A 12,723-nucleotide genomic window follows, 5' to 3' on the forward strand; every position below is an offset into this window, starting at 1 on the left:
GGGGATATTCACAGATCTCAGAGACTATTAACGCTAGAGCCACCAAATTTGGTATTCGCACTCCTGTTAGATCTCACTATAAAACGTATATCTCCAAATTTCGCCCCACCCCCTTCCGCCCCCACAAACGACGAAAATCTGTTGCATCCACAATATTGCAGATTCGAGAAAACTAAAAACGCAGAATCATAGAGAATGACTATATCTATCCGGTTGCTGAATTTGGATCAGATCAGATAATTTTTGTAGCCAAAAGGAACAAATCAATTTGCACGCAGCGCCCGACGTCACGCTCAGACTGATTTTCTGTCTCTCTCGCACGCATTCTTTGTCGTGTCGTTTAATATTAGCGGCGTCTGCCGGAGGAGAGCCATACTGACTTAGTATCGGGTATAACTGTAGAGTTGCGGTGTCCGCAGCAACGCACAACGTTCCCCCTCGTTTCTTTTTTATTTTGATAGTAACACAATTCTTGTATTTTAATCCATTTATTACAGTCACTAGTTTTTTTATCATTTAAATAGGCAGTATAAATAGGTAAAAACATTATGTTTATTAAATCGTTTTCTGGGCATAATTTACCAAATTTTGATATGCATTCGGATGCATTAAAATAACTTTGTTTAATTGATGCTTATTTTTAAGCATTGTTCAATATTTTTCCAGTCCCCGAAAGCAATGAACTTATTAAAACAAGTAAAAATCCTCCTTTTTGCAGAGTGTTTCGATGGTATTAAAAGTTGGTTTAGCATGCTCCTCTCCATAACACCAAATTATTCGATTAATTGAAATGCTCAGCAAATCATTCCTTTTTTTTATTAAATTTTCTAAATACCAGACCCTTAAGGTCCGCTTAAACATTTTTGGTTATGTTTTATTTACTGATATTTTATAAATGTTTTCTAACATCTAAGATATTTTAATTACGCGTCTCCTGATCGCGCTTTTTGGGACAGTTTTTTCTAAGTGAGTATCAGATTCGCAATAATTACAATAAACAACTTGTGTGTATCCGCTTTTCTGAGGATCCTTTTCAAACCAACGCTTAAATGATTCCATTTTAAACAACTACTTATTATAAGTGTTGAATATAAACTGAAAATATAAACATATGAGTCACTATTACAGTAGTCAGCGTAGTTAGAATTTTCCCGGCGGCTGCCGGGCTCGCTCGGCACCACCTGCTCGCTCGCACCACCTGCCACGGTGGCCGAGTTCGAGGAAATCGCACTTAGCGATTTGATCGCAGCCTGGCTGTCGCTATAAATGTTTAGCTTGGTTGCCGTAACAGCAGCCGCTTGTAGGCAGTCTAGAGCATCCCTGATTGCTATGACTTCCGCTTGTTTAGCGGTTCAGAGTAGATACCCCTCCGACTCTGTCGTCCAGCTTTGATCCATCTGTGAAGATGTTTATGGCCCCATCTGGGCCCGGGACTCCCTCGAGCCATTCGTCTCAGTGAGGGATGATTGTTTCGAAGGGAGTGACTGTGTACTCTCTTGGAACTTGGTAGTCTGTTTTTGAGGAGACGGTACTGCTATTTTTTAATATGGCTGAGTGACCTATGCACTATGCACCCATTGATCTGAGTCTCTGAGTATTGATGCTGCGTCTGCCCGTTCCTTTCCTGCGAGGTCAAGGCTCTGTAGGCATAGGATGGCATTTAGCGCATCATTTGGGGTGGTGCGAAGAGCTCCGCTGATACATAGGGCGGCAGTCCGCTGGACTTTGCCCAGTTGCTTGGTGATCGCCCTTTTTGATAGGGCCGGCCACCACACCGTAACTCCGTAGAGTAGTATTGGTCTAACTATAGCTTTATATATCCATTGGACTATGCTTGGGATCATACCGCATCTTAGCCCAATAGCTTTTTTGCATGTGTAGAGTGCAGTCATTGCCTTCTTCACTCTGTCTTTCACATTCAGGTTCCAGCTAAGCTTCTTGTCAATTACCAACCCTAAGTAACTGGCACTGTCGCTAAAGGAGAGCCTGCATCCTTGTAGTATTGGAGGGTTGAGGGTAGGGACCTTGTATTTATTTGTGAATAATACGATTTCCGTTTTTTAGGGATTTACTCCCAGACCGCGCGATTCTGTGCAACCCGACGGTTGCGCTAGCTTTGTGGACATTAAGTCGCACAGTGCTTGGGTGTATTTCCCCGAGAAGATAATCGCAACGTCGTCCGCATAGGCCACGACTTTGCAGCCCCCCCTTCTAGGTCACATAGAATCTTGTTGACTGTTATGTTCCACAGAAGAGGAGACAGGACACCACCTTGCGGGGTGCCTCTGTTGACATACCTTGACTGGGCGGACGATCCCATCGATGATGTCACCGTCCTGCATGTGAGCAATTGATCAATGAGCATCACCAAGTGACGGTCCACCCCCAGGTCAGTCAGGGCTTCTATAATGGCGCCCGGTACAACGTTGTTGAAAGCTCCCTCAATATCGAGAAAGGCTATGAGTGAGTACTCTTTGTGATGCAGAGATTTCTCTACCGCTGAGTTCACTTCATGAAGAGCCGTTTCCGTGGATTTTCCTTTCCGGTAGGCATGCTGTGCGCCTGACAGCAACTGAGGGTGTATAGTTGTCCTCAGTTGCAGCCCGACGATTCTCTCAAAGGTTTTGAGGAGGAAGGACGAAAGGCTGATTGGTCTAAAGTCCTTTGCAGTTGAGTGCGAGGCTTTCCCTGCTTTGGGAATGAAGACTATCTTTGCCTTAAGCCATGCTCGCAGGATTGTACCCACAACCAGTATCTTCCTAAAGATACCTTGTAGCCAGTTGATGGCCGTATCCCCGGCCTTCTGAAGTTGGGCCGGGATTACCTGGTCTGGGCCTGGCGATTTGAATGGGTTGAAGCTGTTTATTGCCCAGCTTATGTTACGTTTTGTGAGGATGTGATCCATCGAGGTTACCGGTCCCTCTCCTGGGAGATGTACCGTCTCGATGGTTGTGCACCCTAGGAAATGCGTGTCTAGTAGAATGTGCAGGGACTCCTCACTGGAGTTAGTCCACGTGCCGTCATTCCTTTTAAGATACCTGTTGTCGAGAAAAATTAGCTTATATATACTTAGTTTTAAGCAAGGGCACAGATACCCTACATAAAGAAAAAAGAGAGAAGAAAAATGGCCACACTATGAAAAGACAATAAGGTCACATGAGTTTGGGCAGTCGAAAAAAGAGCGGGGAGAAAAGACGAAGCGTGCGTAGATATATTACCTACATATAAGAATAAAATGTATTAACCTCCTTTTGCAAATAGGAAATAAAACGCAACCAACGCCGAAGTACCTATGAAGATAAGCGATTGTGTTTTATCCGCAATTCTCACGTTCCTGGACTCAACAACTTTTATTTCGCTTCTTGGAAGCCAATGACGCTAGAGTTCTTGGAGTTTGTATGAAGACGGGCAGAGACTCGTGGTGCAAGCACTGAAGTATACTGGACATTGGAGAAGCGACGGAACCCACAAGGAGACAGTCATCTCGCTTGTGGGTGGATAATAAACATTGCAGAAGACGGAGTGCAACGTGGGTGCGCACGTCAGGCAGCTGAAAAAAGCGCACATTTATATGTATGTATGCGAGATCGTGCACATACTGCCATCTCGCTCTAACCAACGAAGTTCTTGCGGGCCAGCAACTAGAGGCTTGAGTGCGCAGTTGGCTGATGAAATCGAGTGAAAATTTCTGGATTGTGGTTTGTTTGGTAAGTGCCAATTTGATTGTTGATTTGGGGAAAGGTTAGTCTGCGGGTGATGATCACCAGAGCAATGAGCAAATTAAGGGCAACGGATGAAATGGACGAGGACAACGTTGAGATGGGAAAAGTGGAAAGAGAAACCGCGCGAGGTGAAGCCTCAAATATGGAGGGGGCCGGGCCCGGCACATCAAAAGAAGCCCAATCACATGGCGTTGTTAACGTTATGATGGAGATGTGGTGCCAAATGCAAGATGGTCAGCGGGCCAATGCAATGCAAATGCAGCAGTTCCAAATGGAAGTTCTGCGGATGAATCAAATTCAAATGGAAAAAACTAATATACTTCTGCAATCCCTTGGTATTAGTGGAAGGACAACTGGCGAGCCACGACCACAATCAACCACGGCTGAGCCCTCAGTGATATCAGACGCAGTCTCATCACCAAGGCAACCGGTTCCTTCTCAGGAAACGCAAAGAAAATTGTACGATCTACCGGAGTTTGATGGTGCTCCCGAAGAGTGGCCAATGTTCAACGAAGCTTTCACTATGACCACTGCAGAGTACGGATACAGTGACCGGCAAAATATGTTACGCCTCCAAAAGGCAATAAAGGGCAAGGCTATGGAGACCGTTGAATGTTTGCTTATTCACAGTTCTAACGTTTCAAATATTTTAGAGACCCTTAAACCAAATTTTGGTAGACCGGAGAAACTCGTAAAAAGCCAGATTAGTCGCGTTAGAGAATTTCCGAGCATTCGCGAAGGGAGATTGGAACAATTAGTAGAGTTCAAAATTAAGGTACAAAACTTGGCTTCATTCTTAGAAGCAGCTAACGCACGTCAGCAGTTAAAAAACCCAACATTAATGGAGGAGTTAATCTTAAAGTTGCCAGTGCAACAGAGACTGGAGTGGGCACGCCATTCCAAGCAACTAGGAGATGAAAAATCGATCAGTCATTTAAAGTCTATGGCTTCAGGGATTGGCCGAAGAAGTGCAAGACGCAGGATTGGTTGACGATCAGGCGACGTTCAAGAAGGAAAAGTCGAGACTATTCCATGCAAACGACATCGGACTTGTAACCACGAAGGCGTGCTCCGCATGCAATGGGAAACACGACTTGGAAAACTGTAACTCATTTGCCCAGTTAGCACTTGAAAAAAAATGGCAGCATGTAAGGGAAAGAAAATTATGCTTCAATTGCCTAAAGTACGGCCATCGTAGTCAAAAATGTAGACGACATCACCAATGTGGACTTGATGGATGTGCCAAACGCATTCACCGTTTGCTCCATGCAGAATCAGTTAATCAACCAGGCGAGGAAGTAAAGTTCACAGGAACAGCAACGCATGAGGCTAGCTCAATGATTTTGTTTAAGATATTGCCTGTTAATCTTCATGCTAAAAATAAAATAGTGAGGTGCCACGCCTTTTTGGATGAAGGTTCTGCAGTAACCCTTATAAATGAAAGCCTGGCAGACGAGTTAGGATTGCATGGGCCCAAAGAAAGTCTGACATTGCAATGGTTTGGAGAAAAGACATCAACGGAATTGGTCAGCCGATTTAATATTGGAATATGTGATGAACGTGGAGGCAAGGTCTATGCACTAAACGGAGTAAGGACTATTAAGGATTTACGGCTGCCGAAGCAATCCGTAAACGTGTCTGAGCTAAGTTCGCAATACCCACACATAAAGAGTATTCCTGTGAAAGGCTATAGAAATGCTAGACCTGAAATACTAATCGGACTAGATAACCTACATTTGATAGCTCCAAAGCAAATGAGATCTATGGGATACGTTGGGCCAGCCATTGCATTAACCAATCTGGGATGGGTTGCGTATGGAAAATGTCGCGGAGAATCAGGACCCATGAGTAATGTAAAGGCCGTACATCTGGTTAAACACAATGACGAGCACATTGAACAGTTGGTGCGAGACTACATCACGAATTCGGAAATGGATGTGCGGATTGTGAAAAACCACGTAGAAGGTCGAGAAACTGAGAGATCGAACCGATTGCTATCAACCACGACAAAACGTATTGGTGACCGTTTTGAAACGGGATTACTATGGAAAGTGGATGACGTCGTCTTGCCTGACAGCAAGAAAATGGCAATAAAGAGACAATTGTCTTTGGAAAGAAAATTTATACATGATCCAGAGTACTAAAAAAAATACTGCGACCTGATGGAAGCATACGAAGAAAAGTCATACATTCGGCATATCACAAGCAATGAACTGGAAGTGGACAAGAAAAAAGAATGGTTCCTGCCTCATTTTGGGGTCTTAAATCCTAACAAGCCCGGCAAGTTGAGAATTGTTTTCGACGCGGCTGCAGAAGTTGATGGAGTGTCGTTAAACTCCAAGCTCATGACTGGCCCCGACGGGTATCAATCCCTAACGGACATTCTTATGAGGTTCAGACAGAAACCGATTGGAGTCTGTGCTGACATAGCAGAAATGTTCCACCAAGTCATAATACGAAAGGAGGATCGATGTGCCCAACGCATACTATGGAGGAAGAATCCAGGCGACGAGATGAAGGAGTATGAAATGCAGGTCATGACCTTTGGAGCCAAATGTTCACCGGCCTCTGCTCAATACGTGAAAAATAGAAACGCACTTGAATTTAGGGAATCGTATCCAGATGCGGTGAATGGCATTATTAAAAACCATTATGTGGACGATTTGGTGCATTGTTTTTCATTCGAAGAATCGGCTGTGAGAGTCGTGAAGGAGATAGTTGACATTCATAAAAAGGGAGTATTCGAACTGAGAAAGTTTGTGTCCAATTCGAAATTCTTCAACAAGGTTTTTGGTAACGAACAAGTAGCTGAACCCATAACTCTTGATAGGGATGAATCTTCGCATTATCAAAAGGTCCTGGGAATGTACTGGTGTACACGCAGCGACGAATTTGGGTTCTCACTTTCGTTTAACAAAATTGACGCATCAATCTTTTCAGAATCAAGAATACCGTCTAAGCGAGAAGTATTGCGAGTGGTTATGTCTGTGTTTGACACATTTGGAATTCTAGCCGAATATTCCCTGATCGCTAAACTGCTTCTGCAGTCAATATGACAAAAGCGAACAGAGTGGGACCAGCCAATTGAGGGCGACGATATAAAGCAATGGAAATGTTGGTTACGCAGCCTAAGCCAAGCATGCAAGATAAGGATACCCCGATGTTACGCTGAAGAGTTCTTTGGGGAACCAATTGAACTACACATATTTTGGGATGCGAGTGAGTCAGCTTATGCAGCAGTTGGATACTGGCGCATACATACGAAATCTGGATGGAAGTCCGCATTTATAATGAGAAAGACCAAGTGTGCCCCAATGAAACTATCGACCATACCCAGGCTCGAGCTACAGGCGGCAGTGCTAGGAACTCGTCTCAGGAAATGTATTCTTGAGGGTCACGACGTCAACCCCAAATGTGTCCACATGTGGTCCGACTCCAAGACTGTCTTAGCATGGATTAAATCAGATCACAGAAAATATATATGTAGGACACAGAATTGAAGAGATACTTGAAGCCACAAGGTTGGAAGATTGGCATTGGGTGCCTACTAAGGATAACCCGGCAGACTTTGGCACCAAACTCAGATCTGGAACTCGAGAAACCTCCTGGTTGAGAGGCCCTCAATTCCTTCAAGAGGACGCAAGTCAATGGAATCTAGGATCTTCAGACAGACGAACTGGAACTAAGAAGCAAGTTTACGTTATCAATCAATGAGATGTCTTCAGATGGATCTGTCAATATCGTATTCAGGGAGTTGCTGGAAAGGTTCTCTTCATTTACAAGGCTGATGCGAGTTGTCGCTTGGGTCTACAGGATGTGTGATCGAAAGATCAAACGAAAAGTCTACCTTGATGTAGCTGAAATTGAAGAAGCTGTACTCATAGTGTACCGCAATGTACAGGATGTTGCATTTCATGATGAGCGGGTGGCGCTGTTGACTGGACAGTGCATCGAAAAGAACAGCAAGCTGTGGAAGTTGTCTCCGATCATAGACGGAAGAGGAGTGATCCGCATGAATGGGCGTATTAATAACGCATGTTCGGTTGGAGAAGAAACCAGGCGTCCAATATTAATGCCCCAAGGGCATCACGTTACAAAATTGATCGTGCGACATTATCACGAGCTATGGAAACACCAGAATGAAAACACAATTATAGCAGAAATACGCAGAAAGTACTACATACCACACTGCCGGCAGGAGGTTCGCCGTGCAGCTAGAAATTGTATGACTTGTAAAATCCAGAGAGCTTCACCAAAAATGCCATTAATGGGACAACTTCTTAAGGACAGACTCTCTCCGTACGTACGCCCATTCTCATATGTTGGAATCGACTATATGGGACCGTTTCTGGTTGTAAGAGGAAGGAGTACCGAGAAACGCTGGATATGCATATTTACATGCCTTACAATAAGAGCAATTCATTTGGAAATTGCCAGGGACCTGACAACAGATACGTGTCTTCGAGTATTGCATAACTTCATGGCGCGGCGCGGAAGACCAGTAAGAATCCGATCTGACAATGGTACCAATTTGGTGGGAGCTGAGCGTGAATTGAAAAGAGAACGAGGGGGAACGTTGTGAGTTGCTGCGGACACCGCAACTCTAAGGTTATACCCGATACTAAGTCAGTATGGCTCTCCTCCGGCAGACGCCGCTAATATTTAACGACACGACAAAGAGTGCGTGCGAGAGAGACAGAAAATCAGTCTGAGCGTGACGTCGGGCGCTGCGTAGCCACTGCAAATTGATTTGTTCCTTTTGGCTATAAAAATGATCTGATCTGATCCAGATTCAGCAATCTAATAGATATGGTCATTATCTATGATTCTGCGTTTTTAGTTTTCTCAAATCTGCAATATTGTGGATGCAACAGATTTTCGTCCTTTGTGGGGGCGGATGGGGGGGGGGCGAAATTCTGAGATATACGTTTTATAGTGACATCTTAAAGGAGTGTGTGCACCAAATTTGGTTACTCTAGCCTTAATAGTCTCTGAGATTTGTGGTTGCCTCAGATTTTCGTCCTTTGCGGGGGCGGAAGGGGGTGTGGCGAAATTTGGACAGGAAACGGTCAAGGTCCGATATCACAGGAGTGTGGATACCAAATTTGGTTGCTCTGGCTTTTATAGGTTCTGAGATCCTTGAACTCATATTTTGCAATTGGCAAAACCGACCATGAAACCTGTGTGTTAGAGTGAGACAGAGCGAGAAAGAGTGAAATTGTTTTCGTGATTCTGGCTGTAATAATTATACGATCTGGTTCAGATTTTGCACTCTAGAAGATATAGTCATCTTCTACGATTCTGCGTTTTTAGTTTTCTCGTATCGTCGAAATTGTGGATGCCACAGATTTTCGCCCTTTGTGGGGGCGGAAGTGGGCGGGGCAAAGTTTTGAAATATTTTTGGAGCAGTGACATATCACAGAAGTCTGGATCCAAAACATCGTTGCTCTAGCTCTTATAGTCTTTGAGCATTAGGCGCTGAAGGGGACGGACAGACGGACAGACGGACGGACGGACAGACAGACAGGGCTCAATCGACTCGGCTATTGATGCTGATCAAGAATATATATACTTTATAGGGTCGGAAACGATTCCTTCTGGACGTTACACACATCCACTTTTACCACAAATCTAATATACCCCAATACTCATTTTGAGTATCGGGTATAATTACAGGACCTCGATCACATTAGAATAGCGAACGAGTTGTTGGTACGCAGTGTGAAGAGAGCCATAGGATACGCGCTGCATGACAAAAACCTGAAAGAAGACATACTGTATAGCCTAATGTGTAACGCTGAAAACATAGTAAATTCCAGACCGCTTACACACATTGCTCTGGATAACCCCACAGACGATCCGATAACCCCTAATCACTTTCTTTTAGGTTCTCCCAATTCTAGCCAGACACCACATCCACAAGAGGAGAAGTACCAGCCAACTCGAAAGGAATGGCGCATCGCTCAGCAGATCTCACACTCATTTTGGAACAAGTGGCTCAATGAGTACCTACCAGACCTATGCAGACGGACAAAGTGGCATCACCCAGTGCCACCACTCGCTGAAATGGACATTGTTCTTATCTGTCATAAGAACCTTCATCGATCTCAATGGAAAAAGGGAGTTATTCTAGCAGTCACGCCTGGACGCGACGGACAGGTTCGCTCAGTCACTGTAAAGACGACGGCTGGAGTTCTACACCGCCCAACCTGTATGCTGGCAAAGCTAGACATATTGTGAATCCCGAGCGTGCTTGATTCACGGTGGTGGGGATGTTGTCGAGAAAAATTAGCTTATATATACTTAGTTTTAAGCAAGAGCACAGATAGACTACATAAAGAAAAAAGAGAGAAGAAAAATGGCCACACTATGAAAAAACGAGGGGGAACGTTGTGAGTTGCTGCGGACACCGCAACTCTAAGGTTATACCCGATACTAAGTCAGTATGGCTCTCCTCCGGCAGACGCCGCTAATATTTAACGACACGACAAAGAGTGCGTGCGAGAGAGACAGAAAATCAGTCTGAGCGTGACGTCGGGCGCTGCGTAGCCACTGCAAATTGATTTGTTCCTTTTGGCTAAAAAAATGGTCTGATCTGATCCAGATTCAGCAATCTAATAGATATGGTCATTATCTATGATTCTGCGTTTTTAGTTTTCTCAAATCTGCAATATTGTGGATGCAACAGATTTTCGTCCTTTGTGGGGGCGGATGGGGGGGGGGCGAAATTCTGAGATATACGTTTTATAGTGACATCTTAAAGGAGTGTGTGCACCAAATTTGGTTACTCTAGCCTTAATAGTCTCTGAGATTTGTGGTTGCCTCAGATTTTCGTCCTTTGCGGGGGCGGAAGGGGGTGTGGCGAAATTTGGACAGGAAACGGTCAAGGTCCGATATCACAGGAGTGTGGATACCAAATTTGGTTGCTCTGGCTTTTATAGGTTCTGAGATCCTTGAACTCATATTTTGCAATTGGCAAAACCGACCATGAAACCTGTGTGTTAGAGTGAGACAGAGCGAGAAAGAGTGAAATTGTTTTCGTGATTCTGGCTGTAATAATTATACGATCTGGTTCAGATTTTGCACTCTAGAAGATATAGTCATCTTCTACGATTCTGCGTTTTTAGTTTTCTCGTCGAAATTGTGGATGCCACAGATTTTCGCCCTTTGTGGGGGCGGAAGTGGGCGGGGCAAAGTTTTGAAATATTTTTGGAGCAGTGACATATCACAGAAGTCTGGATCCAAAACATCGTTGCTCTAGCTCTTATAGTCTTTGAGCATTAGGCGCTGAAGGGGACGGACAGACGGACAGACGGACAGACGGACGGACGGACAGACAGACAGGGCTCAATCGACTCGGCTATTGATGCTGATCAAGAATATATATACTTTATAGGGTCGGAAACGATTCCTTCTGGACGTTACACACATCCACTTTTACCACAAATCTAATATACCCCAATACTCATTTTGAGTATCGGGTATAACAATAAAGTCACATGAGTTTGGGCAGTCGAAAAAAGAGCGGGGAGAAAAGACGAAGCGTGCGGAGATATATTACCTACATATAAGAATAAAATGTATTAACCTCCTTTTGCAAATAGGAAATAAAACGCAACCAACGCCTAAGTACCTATGAAGATAAGCGATTGTGTTTTATCCGCAATTCTCACGTTCCTGGACTCAACAATACCCTACCGAGAGGTTAGTTTTTGAGAGAATCTTACGAAGCCTTGCGGCCTCTGACGTTTCCTCAATTTCCGAGCAAAATTATTGCCAAGAGGCCCTTGCTTTCCTTGTTTCCTTTTTATATAGTGACAGACTGATTTTGTAGTCTGATTTTGTAGTGGCTCTCCTCGTTCGCGCTTTTGGCCCTGTTGAAGAGGGTCCTGCAGCTTTTACGTAAGATGTCTATTTGTTTTGACCACCAGGGGGGTTTCTTTTTCCCCCTAGGTTTGCTAGAGGGGCATGCTGCCGCGAAGGCTTTGTTGCATGCTTCTGTGAACCTATTCACTAGGCGATCTAGGTCGTCTTTTGTGTCCGGGCATGATGGTGCTTTGGAGGGGAGTAAGTCCTCCAGGGCTGAGCTATATTTTTCCCAGTTGGCTTTCCTGGGATTAATATAGTCCTTAGGTTTCGGACACTCGAGGGATAGTGTGGTCTCGATGTATCTGTGGTCAGAGAAAGAGTGGTCATCAAGGACTTGCCAACTCTTGACTATGTCTAACAGGTTGGGAGACACTAAGGTGATGGGGTCGTTGGCCCGATTACAAATAAATAGATTTGAGTTAAGGATGAAGCTGAAAAATGACTCACCCCTTACATTTGTGTTCGAGCTCCCCCATTGAGTGTGGTGAGCGTTGGCATCGCAACCTATTAATAGGTCTATGTCCGACCTCTCGCTGTCACTGGCTAGTTTGCGAACAAGGTCGTTGGGAGGATCGGTATAATTATGGAGCAGAAAGATATTAAGGTGCTTTCTGGCGAGAATGCAGGTGCGGGTTTTACCTTCATGTTAAGTTACAATTATCTTGTACTCCTTCGACTCCTTCGACTCCTTCGACTCCACAAACCTTGTCTCCCACTATCCAAGGTTCCTGGATCAGGGCTACGTCTGCTCCGCTCTCTTCGAGGCGGAGTATAAGAGCAGCGGATGCTGCTTTACAGTGGTGGAGATTGATCTGAAGGAGCCTCAAGGACATCCTTAGTGTTCTCCACCACTGTAATGTCGGCATCTGGATCGTCCTCGACTTCCTCGTCGCAACCCATCGCCTCGAAGTCGCATCTCAGCGTGCCATCGGTGGAGTAGCCCTCTGGGTCTTTCTCTGTGTGATCGTCGGGTGCTCCGAGGCAGCGTCCTGCTCGACTGGCTTGTCGACAGGACGTGCCCCGGCCGCTGCATCTGACTTGTAGACCTTTACGGTCACAGAGCTGAACCCAAAATCCAGGCTGCTTTTCCAGCAGCTCGAAGCAGCGGTCGGCCAGTGCCGCTTCCACCCAC

The sequence above is a fragment of the Drosophila persimilis genome, unplaced genomic scaffold (genome assembly GCF_003286085.1).
Source record: "Drosophila persimilis strain 14011-0111.01,24,50 unplaced genomic scaffold, DperRS2 tig00003933-arrow-pilon, whole genome shotgun sequence".
In the NCBI taxonomy this organism is placed as follows: domain Eukaryota; kingdom Metazoa; phylum Arthropoda; class Insecta; order Diptera; family Drosophilidae; genus Drosophila; species Drosophila persimilis.